Source organism: Topomyia yanbarensis, chromosome 2, assembly GCF_030247195.1.
Source record: "Topomyia yanbarensis strain Yona2022 chromosome 2, ASM3024719v1, whole genome shotgun sequence".
Classification (NCBI taxonomy): Eukaryota; Metazoa; Arthropoda; class Insecta; order Diptera; family Culicidae; genus Topomyia; species Topomyia yanbarensis.
This window is the reverse complement of record NC_080671.1, coordinates 8,924,543-8,943,848: the sequence shown is the minus strand read 5'-3', so window position 1 is coordinate 8,943,848 and position 19,306 is coordinate 8,924,543. Positions and strand designations below refer to the sequence as shown.

Below are 19,306 nucleotides of genomic sequence, written 5' to 3'. Positions count from 1 at the left end.
CGTTTACGAATAAAATAAACAGTAGCGGGCCCAAATGACTTCCCTGAGGCACGCCCGACTCTATCACAAACGGAGATGATTTCGTTTTATCAATGCGCACAAACGCGCTACGCTCGGTGCGGTATGACATTATCCACCGTGTCAGCCACTCAGGAAGTCCCATTCGCTCAAATTTGGCCACGATTAACAAATGAGGCACCCTATCGAACGCAGCTCCAAATTGAAATGGCTCGATAATTTTCAACATCGTGGATGCTAGCTGCCTTGTGGATCGGTGTAATAGATGCTGTCTTCCAGACACGTGGGAAAATTCCTTCGGACAATGACCTGTTGAAAATTATACTCGCAGAAACAGCCAACGTTACAGCACAGCTCTTGTAGAAGATAGGCGGTAAGCCATCCGGACCAGCACCCTTAGAACCATCAATAGACTGCAACTTCAGCTCCACATCACGCGGCGAGAAATTGAATAGCGACATATTCAAATCGAACAACGGCAGACTATTCAAATATGCTTCAGACAAAGGTGGTCGGTTATTACTTTGCACACTTTGAAAAAAGGATGAGAATAGATTTGCCGATTCAATCGGGGACTCGGCTGTAATTGCGTTGTAACTAACATGTTGTGGGATTCCGGACGACTGCTTACGGCTTCTTACAAATGACCAAAATGAATTGGGGTCCTGCTTCAGGTTCTCCTCCGTGCGATGAATACAGCAACGAAAGCAATGCGCAAGCAAAGAGTTATATTCGCTCTCAATGGCATGCAGCTCAGCTTTGTGGCCGATCATCTCTCCAGCGAAAGTATCGTTTCCTAACCTTGCGAAGACGGTTTCGAAGATTCTGTAGCTCGTTCTTCCATCAAGGCTGCTTTTTACCACGCGGACGACGAGGTCGCTTCACAGGAACAACATCACGAAATATAGCATACATTTTGTCATACATATTTGTCACAGCTTCATTAATACTGCAACCAGCAAGAAATTCCTCCCAATGAACTTCGGCGAACAATGTGTTGAGCCTCTCGAAATCACAGCGGGTAAAATCAAAGCCAAGGGGATCAACAACAATACCAGGAGCGTTTTGCTTAAGGGGGTCCTCTACTCACGAGGCCTAAAATTGAACACTTTTTTGGGAATAAATTGTAAAGCATCTACTCAATAGATTTTGAAACTTTTTTTTTTTATTTTGAAGATACATGTTTTGACTTTTCAATTTTACATTTGAAAACGAAAAGAAAAATTTCTCGCGACCTTGAAAATTCAATGATGACATTGATGTTGAAACAGCATGAGTCCCGTTTAAGTAAAGTTTTGGCAAATTGGGTAATCTGTAATCAAAAAACTCATATTTTTATAATCATAGTCACGTTGGCTATGTTTAGACCAGAGGGATTTCTTTTATTTTATAATTTGTAAAAGTTATGTAACGATTTGTGAAAATTTCTAATATTTACGTTATTTTTTGGCCTATTAAAGGCCATAAAAATGGAACAAATTGAAATTTTGTAAATCCCTCCCGACCAAACATAGCGGTATGTTTTCTGAACAATTGGAGAAACAATATTTGAAATCGAACCAGTACTTCTATGAAAAGTCTTACTTAAACCCTTAAAAACACTGCTTTCGGGAAAACGCGTTTAAAGGTAAAGTACAGTGTATAACTCAATTGTAGTACTTTACAAGATAATCTGCTATACCGGGGCCTTAGAGTTCTCCTTCCTTATCACGAAACTATTCTTGGTTGTCGACATTTTGCTCCCTTTGTTGAATTCGGGCCTGTTTTGCAGCGACACCCACTTTGCGTTCATAGCGAGTGATACGTTCACCGTCGAGTCGAGTAGCACATCTTTCAGCTTCAGTCCCCAAGGTAATTCCCATCACCTCCATAGCTTGTAATATCGATGAAAATCCTTGGTTGAAGATGCTGACTGCCAAATAAGTCGCAACATTGACCACCTGCCTGCCAGAATGCAAGTGTTTTGGCGCTCCTAAGCATCTTTCTAATAAATCATTAGATGATAGACTTTCGTAGATGGGTTTCAATAATTCTACGATGGAAGGAGCGATTGGGATCCTGACATGTTCGAAAGATTCTAAAGTTTCTTTTGCTCCGAATCGCCAGCCCATAAAATTTTGTTAGCTCGCCGATCAATTTGTCCGTCAACTTTCCCACCGATACCTTTGTTTTCTTTCTTCAGTTTTCGTAATCTCGTTCCCATACGCTTCTCCACATGCCCGATGCATTCTTTCTTCCGTACGATTATATTGTCCCCATTTAGGAACATTTCTACGATGTCATCGATTTCCATTTTCCCAGCACTGCCTGAATGATTAATAGTGCAATCGTTCTTATGGCTTTCATACCATTCCGCGAATTCTTCGGCGTTCACGCCTGTCGATTTTTTTTATGATACACGTTTGACAAAAGCTTGACTTTACCACCGTGTCCACCACCTTCCCACTGAAACCCCTAATAAGTGTAGCGAATAAGGAAGAGAAGCCTCGCTTCTTCCAGGTACCATCTCTCGAAACAGTCAAATTTTCGGCAACATTTCCATGTTCTGTGTTCATTGCTTTCTCCTCGTTCACAGCGATCCGTAACACGGAGTCGTAGACTGAAGCTGCGGCGATTTCGATGTTATCAATAAGTTGATAATAAGTTTTGTTTGCAATTCCAGTACAAATATCCATGAAACCACAAAACTTATTCAATCCCTCATGTCCCACACCAAGCAAACGAAACACGAATACCAACCGTCGGTTCATTTCGTAAGCGCCATTAATTTTAGGACAACACGGTACAGATTTTTCTCTACATTTTGCGCAGCGCATGATAAGGATAAATCCCGGTCCACGATTGTCACTTCGAAGAAATTCCACTTTTCCTTGGCACGTTTTGCAAACAACCTTTTCCGAAATAGCACTGAAGACGGTATCAAACTCAATGAAGCAATAAGAAAAAGCCGCAGAAATCACTGCTCCTAACAATCGCCTACCGCTTAATTTTCGCGCCGACGCACTTGCAAATTTGGTATCGTACTTCGCCAATAAAGAGCTACTATTCTTTCTCTTTTTAATGCGGCCAGCGACAAGAGAATAACCCTTTGTTTTCCTACCCTTTCTATCCATTTTTAATCGAAAGATTCCGATATAGTGACGTTACCACTTAAAACGACTGAGGTGCGACCTGCAAGAAATCCGATTGAATACTGAACTCAGACGAGAACCCCACATGAATGAAAAACAACAAGAAATCGTTCACAGACGATCACATATACATAAACAGTCGAGAATGAACCAGTGAATTCTTTAAACAATGATTTTTTCCATAGACAGGCGCTATCGTGGTGCGCCGCGCTTAGTATCTCAGAAACGGCCGGAGATGGGTACCTTTCGGTTCCCAGAAACATGCCAAGGAATATGATTTTAACTCGATTTTTTGAAACCGTGAGAGTAGAGGACCCCCTAATCACTAATGAACGCTAAGTCAAGAAGGCTCTCGTTTACGTTTTCCAGATCGTTTATTTGAGACATTCCGTAGGCCATAACCGACTCAACCAGGGATTGAACTAAATAATAGATTTTTTGCAGAATTTTTCGTAATAATATTTCGTGTAAATACACACATTAGGTTTATGAGTCAGCAAATAGTGCATAGTGCCACCGCTAATTGCCACAATTTATGTGTAAAATCAATAGGCATAACGTTTACATTTTTATCAGTGTATGCTAATGGAATTTATCGAGTTTTGATTTGATACATTGATCTGCAATCGTGGTCACCGCCAGTGATGGCATTTCACCCTAGTGATGCACTGGCGCGTAAGTGTGATGCCTACACAGAGGATACAATGATCACAAACCACAGAAAAAAGCAGAACGCTCTTTCTTTCGGAGCTGTATAGACCGATTTCAAGTGTGCGCTGGTGTTGAGGTAGTTGGGTGCGAGATTACCGTGCTCTCTTGCTCTTTAAATTCTCTGTGGCGCGCTCAGATAAAGTCACCACCGCGCGCGCCCCAGAGTCGCTGTGGTGTATTCACTGGCGTGGTTTCACTGGCGTGTATTCACTGGCGTGTGATCTTTGGTTTGTTTTCGTCTTACAAGCGGCATTGCGAGTGAGATTGATTTGATTTGCACAGGTTGTTGCGTTGTGTTGTGTGGATGGTGGTAGCTTATTTCAAGCTTATATTATTTTCTACTGAAGATTACATACAAGTTGTTTGGTAAAGCGAACGAGTTTATAAAGTATTGTTACACTACCTGCCAAAATAAAAGTACTCGGTCCTCGGAGCAAATTGGGAAAACTTTTTACGTATCATCGTATAGAGAGTTTTATAATGACCAGAGGCACCTGATATGCAAACTCGTATTATAAGTATTAATAGTTTTATTATAACTTAATCCTACAAGTTTAAAACGAAATCTTAGATTTCGTCGACAGGCTTGACATATTCAGTAAAATTAGGTATACGCTTGTGACGATAATTAATTTACATACAACATCACAATTGAGCGTACACCCGTTATTCATTTGTTTATTTGTCTATTATTTTGCGTGGAAATCGTTTAAACAGCAGGCGAAAGCGAATGTTTCAAGAGCATAGGAGTTAGGACCGGGATTCTGCGCGTCAATGAGCGAAATAAATTGGCTCAGTTTCGGGGTCAAGAAAAAAGGCCACTAGTGTTCACGCTTATTTTAAATAAACAATGAATCTTGTGTTCCATAAAAGGATGTTATAAATGGGTCAGCAGCAACAATGTTTATTATACGTATTCTAGATTTTTGCGTCAGTTAGTATTTTAGACCGTAATTATAATGCACGGATTCATTGCACGTAATATCAACAGCAAAACAAAGTATTAGGTATCTGGTAGTATCTGTCGGAATCTCTGTCAATCTCTATGAAATTTTCGTATTTTCAAGTAACAAGTAAGGTGTTTCCTCAAGTTTAAACAAGCGATTTTTGTGTGATAAATTATTCCTGATTATAACTTTCTTGAATGAGGTGTTTTATCAAAAAGCTAGTGTTGGGAAAATATCAAAATATCAATGTTCACAACAGAATCTTTTCATCGCCGATTTTCTAATAAAAAGTTCACTGATATAAAACATCGCTACGGAAAAAATCGTCAGTGAACTTCAAGAGTGCCGATGTTTGGGAACATTATTCGGTTCAAGCAAATATCGGAAGAAGAAAACATCGCTTGCGAACTTTCATATCAACGAAAATATAGAAAAAAGTTCGCCTTATGAAAACATCTTGCACGATCTTCGAACAGAGGATTTCCGAGGGATTTTCAAAGATTCCAAAAACCTGTAGATTAACATGATATAAAAAACTACGTTCTATAATATTACGGCGATAGCTCAATAGGATAAAGCGTCAGGCTACTTCAGTGTCAACAAAGCTTTCTTCAGAAGCCATCGTGTAAAAAAAAAAATCATCAATCGACAGAATTAACATGGGAAAGAATTAAAATGGTGCTTGAATGGTATGTTGTCAAAATATATATATGGAAAAAAGCAAATTCTGGTATGGGGGCCGGTTCTTAACAACGTGTTGTTTGTATGACCGAGTATGAAAGTTATATATAGTTGAGCTAATGTATCTATAGTTGCATGTCCCATAGGAGCCGTAATTAGCAATGGCTATATTAATGATACATGGTAGTGGTAATGGTACAAGAAGTTTCACATACATAAATTGGTTAATAAACAATCTTAACATTTTTTATCATTTTTGGGATTAAATGCTTTCGTTTAATATATTGACATTGAGCAGAATTTTCACTCAAACATTCTAGTTCTTTGCACACATACCAAAGATACATTGAATGATTTCCCATATTTGCAATTAAAATTCTAGGGCAGTTCATAAGACACGTAGAACAACTTTCAACATTCTGCTTTTATTGCACTATATTATTAGTCTAACTAATGCTATCGTTGTTATGCAGTACAAGTGTAGATTTTCAAAAAAATTATATTAGAATTAGAACGAAATATTTTTTTGTATCGCTACGTCGCTCGAGAATAGCCAAAAAAGCGTAAAATATTTGGCTTTTACTGACCCAAGCATGACTAAAATGCGACTCACACCTTAAGTGCGGAACTATTAAACTATTATGTATTTACTTTGTTAGCATTACTAGAGCATTCGAAATTGATAAATTTTGAGAAGTAAATGGAATATGTTGAGGATAATTAGTATTATCTGATATAATATTACTAAATATCCTTAAAAACTTATTTTATCAGGAATCAAATCCTATATTTCTATTTATCAGAAAATTTAAATCACCTAATTGGACTAAGAATAAAAATCACGGAAGTGTACTCGATTCGAAGTGTATGCATGAATACTTATAGGTGAATTGATTAATATATGTATAGAATACGAAGTTTACGTTAATTTTTGGGATAAACGTAGATCGTATTCCTTTTTCGGATCGAAATGAAAACAAAAGCACATCTTCACGTCACGAAATCAACTATAGGTTCAAGGTTTACACAAGAAGATTTTTATTCGGTGAGGTCATAAACATTCTCTGATACATAAACTTAATATTATAAGTTTTACAAATTATAAAATCCCGGTAAACAGATAAACGTTCTTTGGGACAATTTAGTATGTACTGCAAAGACGGTGGATTAGCCATTTTGAACTTCTTTGCTATACTCGTACCCGAACATGTTAGGTTTTAATTTTAATTCTCTCTCTTATTATTCCATCGCATGGAAATTCTAGAGAAAACCAGCTAATTTATGTAAATGATGGCACAGAAGAAAAATGCCGTCAAAAGATTCCAGAACTAATCATTGAGGGGTTACACCACTATAGAGCACGAAAAATAGGCATATTTGGGGAATTTATCTTGACGCAATAATGAGATGAATCGAGATCTTCTTTAACTTTCCGACAGTGCACGCTGCTCTGAAAATCTAGCGAACACGTCTTAAAGCATCAGCGGCTGCTCGTTCAGTGGGCCATAAGCGCGACTTCCAGAGGGTTAATGAGATATATAACATTACTTTATTGCAAAAAAAATTATTTATTCGAGTAATTTCGTCACGAGATGGCGGCTGTGCAGCACTTTCCCGTCGGGGAGTTTTTTTGGAAGCGGTTCACGGCCGGAACTCTATGTCCCGTAATTTTTGATCCAGAGCCAAAAACCAAAGCTTTTTAAACTTCTTAGAACGACAGCAAGCAGCATACGTAAGATTTTTTCTATGTCTTGATTTTTCGCGAAATGGCACATTTTTTAGTCGAAAAACGCTGAAAATGTGTTAAAAATCGACACAAAATTTGCTTATTAAAAAATTATGCAATGAAAAAATTAAATCCCACGTACATCGCTGGAGAAAGTAATCTTGAACATGTTGTAAAAATTTTAGGCTCATCAAAAATCATTTGTTCGAGTTACATTTCCGGCCAGATCAAAAAAAATTATTTCGACAAAAACACGGTTAACGTTTTCAGTATACTCGAGGTAAGAGGCGTTGCGAAAAAATTTGAATATTTATTTATTGTTTTCGCGATTCATTTTTTGGAATATCATTTTCAGCATCCTAAAGCACCAGTAAACAAAATTCAACCAATAAATAAAAATTAAATGTTTTAAAAAATCTACAGTGTTGTAACCCCTTGAAAGCACTGTACCGGTCAAATAGAAGCGCTTCTAAATTGGCACGTCATTATTTTTAATAACGCGCTACAGAAAAAAACAAGTAACAATGTGAATTCTCGTGAACGTTATCTTGTTTTATGTGGACTTTATCTCGGAAAAGTTGGACATCGGATAAGCCTCTCCTCGCGTGAGTGAGAGAGAATTACAATACCTGCGTAATAATCGAAAACGTGTGTAATACCAGGACATTACTTGTAATGGATCACTTTACTTTTTGGCGTCGCCAAATTCGCAATCAAAATAAGTTAAATTACCATTGAGTTATTCAGTCGAACAAAAAATAGGCCGTTCCTAATGTGGATGTACAAATCCCGTCTTACATCTGTTATACGATTAATCTGATATTACAGATCATTATAAAATTGTTTATACCAGCCGATACATTGATACGTAAAACGTTTTCCTTGTTTGCCCCTAGGCTCGAATACTTCAGGTTTCCCACGGTAGTGTAACAACACTCTATAAACTCGCAAGCTTTACCAAGCAACTATGAAATCTTCAGTAGAAAATATATAAGCTTGAAATAAGCCACCGCCATCCACACAACACAACGCAATAACCTGTGCAAATCAAATCAATCTCACCCGCAATGCCGCTTGTAAGACGAAAACAAACCAAAGATCACACGCCAGTGAATACACCACAGCGACTCTGGGGCGCGCGCGGTGGCGAATTTATCTGAGCGCGCCACAGAGAATTTCAAGAGCTCTTTTCCACACTCTAGATCGTTCCAGTGTTGGGTGTATGAAAATTTACCTCTGCCATCAACGTGCGCTTACACATATCAAATACGGTGGTGTATATGAACGAAAGAGAAGCGCTCTCGTTTTGCTTGCCAGAATGTGGGGAGTAATTTCAATTTCTCTTTACTGCACAGAGGATAGGGACATCACTGGTCACCGCAAACCTCTTAAATAAAACAGGGTTTCGGGGAAAAAGCAGTAACTCCGCCAATTATCAATACATTTTTATAAACTTATGCTTATTTATTTGACGTAAATTCAAACATTCTTCAAATTTTTCTCACAACCCCTTAAGAATTAAAAAAAATGCGTCGCAAAGGGTTAAAGGGTGAACAAGGTTGGTTGTCAGTATTTTTCTTCCTTAGTATACTTTGTTTATTTTAATTTGCCATTCGCAGGGGTATTCATATTGAATTTGACAGATGTAGTTTGATTGCGGAAATAGTTTGTTTTAGATACGATTCAGCTATGTATGCCAATCGGTAGTCGATAATCAATTTGTACCTGGAAAACGCAAGACCATGTGAGAGATAAAACAATCCAAAAAAATGGCACCAACAAGAGGTTCATCTATCGTACTTTCAAAAGGTATAAAAAGACAGGTATGTTTAATACAATTCAAAGACATGAGCCTCTGACAACAGATTCGCTGTAATCCTAGTCGATCAGAGATAGAGAGTTGGATATTTCCCCACCGACAAACGTCAGAACCGAATGAAATTCAGCAGCAGTCAATGGTGTTATTGTATCTTTCATTTGAAATCAAGTTGTAAAAATTGGTAGAGAATTCGCTGGGGAATAGGTGTGATATTAGCTTTGGATCTAGGCGAGTTCCCCGGGGCATCATGAACCGTCATAGGAGGCCAATGTGGTCAAAGCTGATTTGATTGATCATTAGTGATCCAGACCCGCAAACTAGAGTAATTTTGCACCTATTTTAATATGTTAATATGTCAGTTGGACATCATGGTTGTGCAAGTTTATATGGGAATTTGCTGTATGACCGCACTCTTCAACCCGTAACTCCGGAACCGGAAGTCGGATCAACTAAAAATTCAATAGCAGCTTATGGGAGCGTTATATCTTTCAGATGAAACTAAGTCTCTGAGAAAATTGTGTGAGTTTATATGACACACACACATACATACACACAGACATTTTCTGATCTCGATGAACTGAATCAAATGGTATATGACATTCAATCCTCCGGGCCTCGGTTGAAAAGTCTATTTTTATAGTGATTGCATAGCCTTTCTTCATATGAGAAAGGCAAAAAATAGATTAACCAATTTGCGCATAAGAGCACAAGACCGAATTTTGAATATATTATTATGTAAAGAAATATTTATGATCAAATGACAAAGCGCCAAAGTTGAATTGGTGGAGTACTATTACACACAAAACATGTTGCAATCTCTCTAAGCACTTCGCACACGACCACTACAGGTCACTGCACCCGGAAGATGTCATAGAAATTCAATTGTTTCCCACCGAATTGTTCGTCAATGGAAAACCAGCCGTGGGTACCCAGCGGGGACCATCAAATTGATTACCTCCTCCTTAAATTTAGAAAGCAAATGAACACCTAGCGGGCAATCTAAATGGAAACCATTTGCGTACTCCAAACCGACAAGACAACTACTGCACGAGCAAACACCGTCCAAGAAGAGCGTCGCACAATTAAATCCAAACAATTAAAGCTCACTAGGAGATCTGTCATTCCCTTTCCTTGAATAGTTAAATCATTGTCCATTTCGACTCTGGTTGACGCAGCGCGCCCCAGCGATCCCCTGCGACTTAACGCGAATGGTGTTCAATCACTTCCCCGCCATGCTCCAACACCACCACCACCACTCCATCTTCCAACAGGGAGTTGATTGCATGTTTGTGCTTCAAAGGCGCAATAAAAAGTATCCGAAAGTATCGCGTAGTTAAATTTCTAATTAAAAACAATTTTTATTGCATTGTATCGATCTTGCGTCACTCGAACACCGGAGGGGAGTTTGTATGAACAAAGACCCCCAAAAAAGCGATTATTTTCTCGTTTATTTTGTAGGCCCTCGAGGCTAAAATTGTCGCGCCAGCATCCGATTGTACGTCGTACATAGTATTTAGTTTTTGTTTCTTACACGTTCAGACCCTCCGTCCCGACACCACCACTGACCCGGCATGTTTCGCTCGGAACATTAAATTCGATCCATCATCTTCTCTATGATCAGTTTGCCCCCTCCCCTCCTCGGGACCGGCAAAATTCCTGTTTACCCCTTTCCAGCTCATTAGACTTTAAATCATCGTGGGTTCAACCAGTCAGTGCAGTGCAAACAAAAACACGCACACACACACGACAGGAACGGACCCGCTCTCCAATCAAGGTAGGCTGATCTTTACTTCATTACGTACAAGTCGTGGAAAAAAAAATAAGGAGAAATAAAAAACTAAACTACGAAGACAAGAGAAAAGTACTTGTCACTCAAGCTCCTCTTTCACTCAATCTCGGAAGGCTGTCCACAAAAATGATGAAAAAAATAACAACTAACCGAACACGAAAACCAAAAACAGAATTCCGAACTGGAAGAGGAGAAGATCACCAAATAACGAACCAGCAGACGTCCAAAGATAGTGGGAGACAGAGAGAGAGAAAGGGTACGAGGGAAAGATATTTAAAAACAATCCACTCGTATGACCACCAATAAATATAAAACTTTAAAATTACCTTAGAGCTAAATTGGAAAAGCATAAACCTAGATGATATAATGTGAGGGTACAGGGAGGTGAGGTCGGTTGCTCAGTGGGAACTGAAGCGAGAAAGACACAGATCGAATGTTTGGTCTAAGAAAGTGGGACTACGCGATGGCTTTTGACTGATGATACATTCGGGGAGGGACGGGGGATAGGGCGAAGTCAGACGGCATTGATCGTAATTTGATCGTCATCCATTGCCTTCCCAAACACCCGTTCGGAATTCGACCTATAAATCAGGGCAATAGGATAGCAGCTGGTTGGGAATAATTTCAATTTCGATGGAGAATAGTACCTTTAAAGGATTATTAGCCTGTGAGTTAAGTAAGATTAGGAAATATAATTATTTTCGAGAGATAATCCGCACATCCCATACGCAGTCCAAAGAGTAATTTTCTTCCTCGTGTCATTCAGCGCGTGTTCGTCATTCTATGAATCAATACGCGAGTTTATGCCAAATATTATACATAAAGTATCATTAAACATGTAAGAGAAAGAGTCGGTGCGATAGGGGAAATATGGAGCATATGAATTACAGCAGAATCTTTATTTTTTCGTATGTTTTGCGATTTTTTGCAACTGTTTCGCGCCTCGAACGACACGCGCGCGCCTCTAGTGGTGGTAGCTGAAACCCACTGACAGCAAATTGTTTCACTGCTACTAATAAAGCGAAGCTGAGTTTCTGTACAAATACTATAAAGACCCGACCTTCACGAGAACTGTCATGTAAATTATGCAATTTTATAAAGAACTACAAGAAGAATTACTTGCCCTGCAATTTCTCCATGCCGTATCGGTTACGAAGACAGAATTGAATGGGACACATTAAAAGATGTTTCTGTAATATCACAGACTTTTTCTCAAAAATGTAATTTGGTTCTGGTTGTGGTTGGACCCACAAGAATGTAATTTGGTTCTGCTCATCCGATGACATCGACATTGATCCGTATCGTTGAAAGAATTTTTAGGAAAACATCAACGACACCTTGGCTTAGCAAGAAAGTTTTCATGCGAGAATTCCGGTCGGATTTGTTATATTGGCCACTTGGCTCTATTCATATGCGGTTTCAGCCCGCTGACAAAGGGGAGGGGACACTATTTTGAGAAAAATATCATATTCACGAATTAAAAAAAAAACTAAATTTTCTATTTTGTATAACTGCTTTCCTAGCAAGGTTCGTATCAAGAGAGCGTCGAATAATTGGACAAATCACATCATCCATGGAAAAAATAGCCATTGTTTATACTCTTCACAGAGTCAATTTCGCTGTTGATTCTTTCTGCCACCAATACTGCGTGATGAAATGTTTAATTTCGATCGACTTACGATTTGTAAATTGCACTCAATCGAACTAATGTTGCAAAAGCAAATCACCCACACCAGACAATAAATCCAATTTACACCAAACACCACGTATCAATATAACACGTTGAAGAACAACGTAGACAGCATTGTTCTCAATTTGCTTCCTTGTGGGATTGACGGTTTGTCGCGAAAATAAAAAAGATGTCTAGGACATAACCGGAGTGTCGTGACTACTCGTTTGACTTGCAATTCAAATCGAATGATACTAAATTAAATATGTGGGAATGTTTCAAGTTATTCTTTATAATAATTATGTTGGTTTTGAAAAGAACCTTTGTTGTTGGCGTCTGCGTTGATAGGGGATGCGCTGAATTCTAAGCTCGTTGAGACATTCATTCATGACATGAGCAAATGTCATATTTTCTTGCTTTGAAATATCAATGTTAAAATCTCTCGAAACAACCATCGGAATCTTTTTCCTAGCGTACAGAAATGAATCACGCTTAGCGAAAAACTAGAATACAGGTCAATAATTTCATATGATTTCAACAAGCAGACAATGTACTTGTATGACAGGTGGGAGTGTTTTGAAGTGGTTTTAGTGGAGGTAACAACATAAAATCGTGTATTGGACATTTTACAATGATTCTCCTTAACCCCGCAAAACCAAGGCCCTCCTTTTGTGCGATAAATGAAAATATTTTCATCATTCGTTTTGGTGTAGCTGTCGCTTAGTGGTAGAGTTGCCACATTCACTGATTTTCTTGGAAGGATTTGCAAAAACATGTTATTAAGGTTCAAAATGTACGTAACGCTTTCGCTAATATGCACTACTATTGCTTTCTCGCTCGTTCTCGTGCCTTGCATGAGCCATTCCTTTCCGTCCGGCTTCTAATGGCATAACCAAAACGAATATGCCGGCTTTCCCCCACCAACTACTCTCGTCAAGCAACCCAATACGAATAATCATAGGAACAAACATGTGGTGGACCTATATTTAAAACTTTTCATCATTTTATTGTTCGGTTGGTGCACCTATTGACGGCTCTGTGTGGGATAGGCTGAAATTTTCACTTTTCTGAGTCGTTTTCGAAAGATTTTTCAAAACATTATTTTTCCGTTGATAATGTCCTACATATTCCAAAATTTAATACAATATTGGTACTAATATTTTCGACAAAATGCCGAAGAAATTGAATAAATCCATTCAGTACAACAAAAGATATAAGCGTTCAAAATCTTACATCACTTTTTTCCGAAATTTTGAAAAGGTGAGTCGTTAGTCACGACAAAAAAGCGCGACGCTATCCTGTTCTCGTAAAACTATCACATAAATAAAAACTCAATCAATTAGTAAAATTTACTTATTTAGGTGGTATTCACTAAAAATCACCGTTTCAGACACATACTTCTCGTTTCACGAAGCTCACGTGGAATTAGGAACATTGCAGTTTATGCATCGAGGTCTTGGAGTCGAGATTTTAACAATAAGCACAAGTTCAAGTTAGAAAGAAAGTTTAGAATCTTTGCATAAACATCCCATTACAAGTTCTTAAAGTTATAGAGAGCTTCGGGAATTCAGTGAGGGTTAGCCTAAATCTGTTGTAATGGTAAATTTATCCACAATACTATGTATTTACAAACAATAGTATTCAATGAAGAGATCGGTACCACGCACATAATCTTACTTGGGTTCCCTATATCTCTCACACCAGGATGTATCTTAGCACAACTGATCTTTCGTTCATTCATCAACGATCTCTGTCTGACGTGCTTCATGATGGCATAGTTAATATTATTTGTTTTTTAAATGACCCTGGTTACATCGAATTATTTGTCTTGTTCGGTCTGATATGGTTGCTAGAATTATTCAGAGCAAAAGAGTTGTTAACAGTTTTACGCATTTTGTTTGCTTCTAGGTGGTGAGTGGATAAAGAACCGTAGCTTCTATTCCTGCTGTGGAATTTGTATGTACACAATTAAGAAAAATTCGAACGGCCCACTTCAGAGCAACAGCGCGGCGGTTAACTCTAATTAGTGTCTGTCTACTCATTTATTCATAAGATAGAACATATTAAGATCGTCTTATAGTATAACCAAAAAGACTTTATTATGCGTATCCTGGTCTAAATATGACAATTCTAGGATCAAGATCTTCGCAAACGTATACGATAACAAAATCGAAGCATGACTACCCGATCTAGCAGCAATACAAAAGTAGAATCTATTAAACATTGCGTGCCACGATTAGGCATTGTAAACGGTATATCAGCTACCATTACTCAGACCACGCTTTGTATGTATCAAGGCGAGATCACAAACTGCCTTTATTATAATCAGTTCAGTTTCAAATGTCTGTTGAACAACAAACGCACTCTGAGCAAAACTACGGAAAAATGTACTAAAATCAAATAAATCTAGTGCCCAATGAAGAAAATGAACTATGAGATCTGGTCCATTTAGCACACAATGAGGTTTGTTGGAGTTTTGGATAACAGTGTAAAATATATCTTGAAATAGTTATTCATACGGAAAAATCTTTAAGGAACTCAATAAACAATGTTTAATTTCGCTCTTCTTAGTCCTTTTCACTACCCTTTCCATATTTTTTTTTCAATCTTCAGCGTTGAATAAAGTTTCAAAACAAACTTTTTTGAAACGGTTACAATGCTTCATAAAATGCTTGAGTACTGAATTGAAACTTAAATGGATGGAAAATTTAGAAAGGGAAACTTACTTACAAACTTGAAGATTCTATAACTAATTACCCCAATGCATCAACCTATACTCTGCTCAAGGCTGCGCCTAGTATCTCCATACCAAAAGCCAGCACTACTAGCAGTAAAGCATACGACTAAAAAAACGAATACACAATCAAAAGTTGCAACGCTAGAAGCAAACAAAAACATTCGACTAGCCTGCATGGCGATGATAGCATGATGATGGAATGAATACTTATTTTTTTTTAAATATTTACAAGTTTCCCCCGAGCACTCGGTAAATTCATTTTTCGTTGAGGTCTTAGTAATAGTTCCAATTGTTTTCTGAGACTCGAGAAGGATTTCACTGAAATTCAGCAAACAAAGTATACTTTTCCGAGATATCAATATAAACATTTACTGATTACTCGGTTGAGCGGGAAATTGCCAAACTCGACTAAGTGTATGGACATAGAAGAAAATGATGAGTTCTTATTAGGAATGCAGCAAATGTTTCCACGTCGATCAAATAGATCACAATACAAAATGGAAAACTTACAACTAAATCCGACAAACACAATTTAATATTCATCTCTTCCTTTCAATTCTACAAATGGAAAATATCTACCCACGGCTCAGTTCAGCTAACGCATGCAACCGCTTAAGGTATGCCATTTAGCCACCAATTTGTTTAGTGATGGTTAAGGCATTGAAACAAAACTTCCAGATTTGGAGGACATCTTTCCAATAGTATATCTATAAAAGAGCCGTCGCACCCCATTTTACGATTAAATGCTGATATAATGCTAAAAAAACCGAAATAATGTGCTATCACTGTTCAGTAAATGACAGCTTGTGTTATGCATTGCTTACGCTATTATTGAATATCGATTTTGGAACACCGTGAATCTATTTTAGCGGTATTTAAATAATACTTTTCAGTGGTATGAACGGAAAGATATTAATCGGTCATTTTTTTGCAATAATTTAGCGACGCTTTCTCATGTTTTCTCTCAGTATTTTAAACAAAACGAGAGAAATTAAAATAATGTTTAAAACTGTAACCATCTCGTTTAATGACATACGATTAATATTTTAATCTTAACGGAATTTGATTTTCACATGATAGCAATAAGATCTAACGAGTGTCAGTAGAATAATTGCACGATTCCTGCAATAGTTCTGTACGCAATATAGTACGTCAAAAAGGCAATGTCAATTTCCATATCGGAATAACGAAACAATTCTCTGCTGGCAGGTTGCCAAACTTGGAATACATTTTGTTTCCGAATTTAATTAGAAATTTTGTTCCATCTCATATCATCGACGAATGTCAGCACGGATTTGTGTTCTACCACCTCAAATTTGATGATGTACACTAGCATCTTAGTCCCCTCTGTTGGGAAGAGTCAATAAACCGACGCAATATATTTTGACACGGTTCTGTTCCGTTCACATTAGGAAGTAATTTTTTCGCTTTTGTAAACCGTGTTTTCGCTCGAGATTTCAATTCTCCGACTAACCACGGCGAATCCAAAAGCATAAGCTACTCTCGCTGTGGAGGATAAGCGAACGTACGTTGCTACCCTCACAGCAAACGTGAGAAGAAAAATGATACAAACATGATAGCGACATTGCGTGGGAAACAGATTGTGGTGTCTTCCGGTTTTTTTGCGGGGCACAAAGAATTCGGTTCTTCATCACAACAGTCGCTAGGGAGGTTCCAACAAAGGAACAAAGCTCTCTCCCTAGTCAACAGTTAAGGACCGTTGCAGGAACTGCCAATGCTTATAATGGAATAACTCGTTTGATGTTTATGTTGGCAGCAACTTTTTAAACCAAACTAAGCTACCATGGAAGTTGGGCTAAATAAATCTGAACTCACGAGGTAGTAAAAGCACTACTTACACTTTTTCGATAAAACAAATTAAACTTGGCACTTACTGAAAAGGTGATATTGTTCGTCGTCGTGCCAGACCCGGATATATTAAAGTAAAGCTCAGAAGGACGGAGGTCTCAAACCAAAACCGAAGTCTCCAAGTCAAATCCTATTGGGTGGCAGCCCTATTTTTATTAAACATCTTCTGACTAAATAGGAGGGGGAAGGGATCATCTCCGTGCCACTGCCTGGAGCCTCCAGTATTTCTATTAGTCACACGTTAGCCTTATAGTTTTTCTTGTGTTCCATGAACAACTAAACAATATTTTCGCAAGCAAATTCCTTACTTTGTTTTAATCTCAACATCTCGCACGACAAACCTATGGCAAACAACGTAGGATTTCAGCCAACCTCGAACAAGCAAATAACCAACATTTACCTTTAACACACCCCACCATCGGAAAATCGTCGCATTGCGTCTCGTCTGTGGTCTCTGTCCCACAATTCTCAGCTCGTTAGAGAAATCAATTACCAAACATTTCACTCGCCCGAATGATTAATCGAGATATGATGTTCCCGGGGTGCGATGCCAGCCCGGATCAGCGATGCCCCCAGGTTTCGGAGCCCCACTTGAAGTTTAATTCAACAATATTTACTTTTCCCACTGTTCAAGAGCCCCGACTGTTTATGCGCCCGGCAGAGGGCCCCTTGTTTTCTGTATGATTTTTTTCGGCTTCCGCCACCCGCCGGACAGCAATGTAATCCCCCACTATAGAAATTCCCCCCGCGCCATGGCTTTACGCGCGAGATTGATTAAGTTAGCCCGATCACTGGAAGCTTTCTGGAACGCGCCGGTGGCCACCGCGCGGTACAATCCCTGTTTCAAGCGGTACAGGCCAAGTACCTACGCGAAGAATTAAATAAATAGAAATAAAATATGTTTTGACGCGGCTACGGGGTAATAACGAGGAGTAGGTAGTGTGGTTGTGTTGTTTTTTTTGTTTCTTTTCCAAGGTGGGCTCTTCAGTACCTGAACATACCAAATACACAAAACATGAAACCATTAACCGGTCCGTCGTGAAGTGAATGCAGGAGGGTAATTAATCATTGTTGAAGATTTAGTTTTTTTGCCTCCTGGTTGTAAGTCTGCGCCAGAAAGGATTTAAGGTATCCAGACGATAAAAGAAGAGTCTTTCAAATCGTTCGACAATGGAATGTTTTCATTGGCCGTTTGTCAGTTTGGGTCAATGAAAGGGAAATAACAAATCGGAGCGATCACTATTGTCAAAATATGTAAGCCCGTCGTAGAAAGAATGAAACTCAGCTCGTTAGTCGTAAATTGATCGTACTATACTCGTCACCCGAAGTGATTTGATTTTTTTTTTCGAGATATTTTTTTTTTTTGAATTTCTCGGATTTGGGTCGGATCCCGGTTTTTTAAATTTTAATCTTTCGGGTTTGGGTCAGTTTGGGGTTTTTCGAATTCGGAATTTTCGGATTCGGGTCGGGTTCGGGTTTGGAACAAATCACACCGAGGAATTTTTTGACGCTGTTTGCATCTACATACAACACCCAGCCTCTTTTTGTAGTATTAACTTTATTTACTTTACTTCGTGATACGAATGGATGACATACTAAATTTTAAATCTATCAACGATGGCACTCATATGGTAATGGTATACTAGCGCCACTATCAAATCAGTGGTACATATATGAAACAAGTACTTTCTGTCATATTTTGCCCCCAGACTAGGTCGTTACATGATCCGGATTCCTTCATGAAAATTCATGATTTTCCACTATTTTAAGGAATTAATCTTAACAATATTGTGTGGTTTGTTTAAGCCATGAACAGCTTTCTAAAAGTTTGTAGTCGTTCCGCGAACTCCATTGGAGATGTCGAAGCAACTCTTTTTTTTACAATGGAGAATACAATTTACGTACTTGCCCAGTACGCGTGCTATTGGTAGCTGCCAAGCTACCACACGGGGTGTACTGGGGGTGTGTCGGGCTCAACCAAGGGGCCATACCGACTAAACTCCATTGGCCTCCGCCATCTATCCCCAGGAACGGCCTTTCGGCATTACTTCTGGGGGGATGGCCGTACTTAACGTACTCGTGCCTGACATTCGCACTCACGCACGCCCTACATTCCTCTGCCACGCCTCGAGGTCTCAGTAGCGATAAGTTCCCGCAATATACTCCACGTTACGACCCTCCCATCTCGGCGTGGGCAGACCATACCGTC

General features: G+C 38.7%; 1 protein-coding gene across 9 annotated transcripts in view; it reads left to right on the top strand.

Moving 5' to 3' along the window:
* Positions 1-19,306, top strand: part of LOC131682893 (voltage-dependent L-type calcium channel subunit beta-1) — a 492,666-nt gene that overhangs the window by 128,751 nt on the left and 344,609 nt on the right. The window lies entirely within an intron of this gene.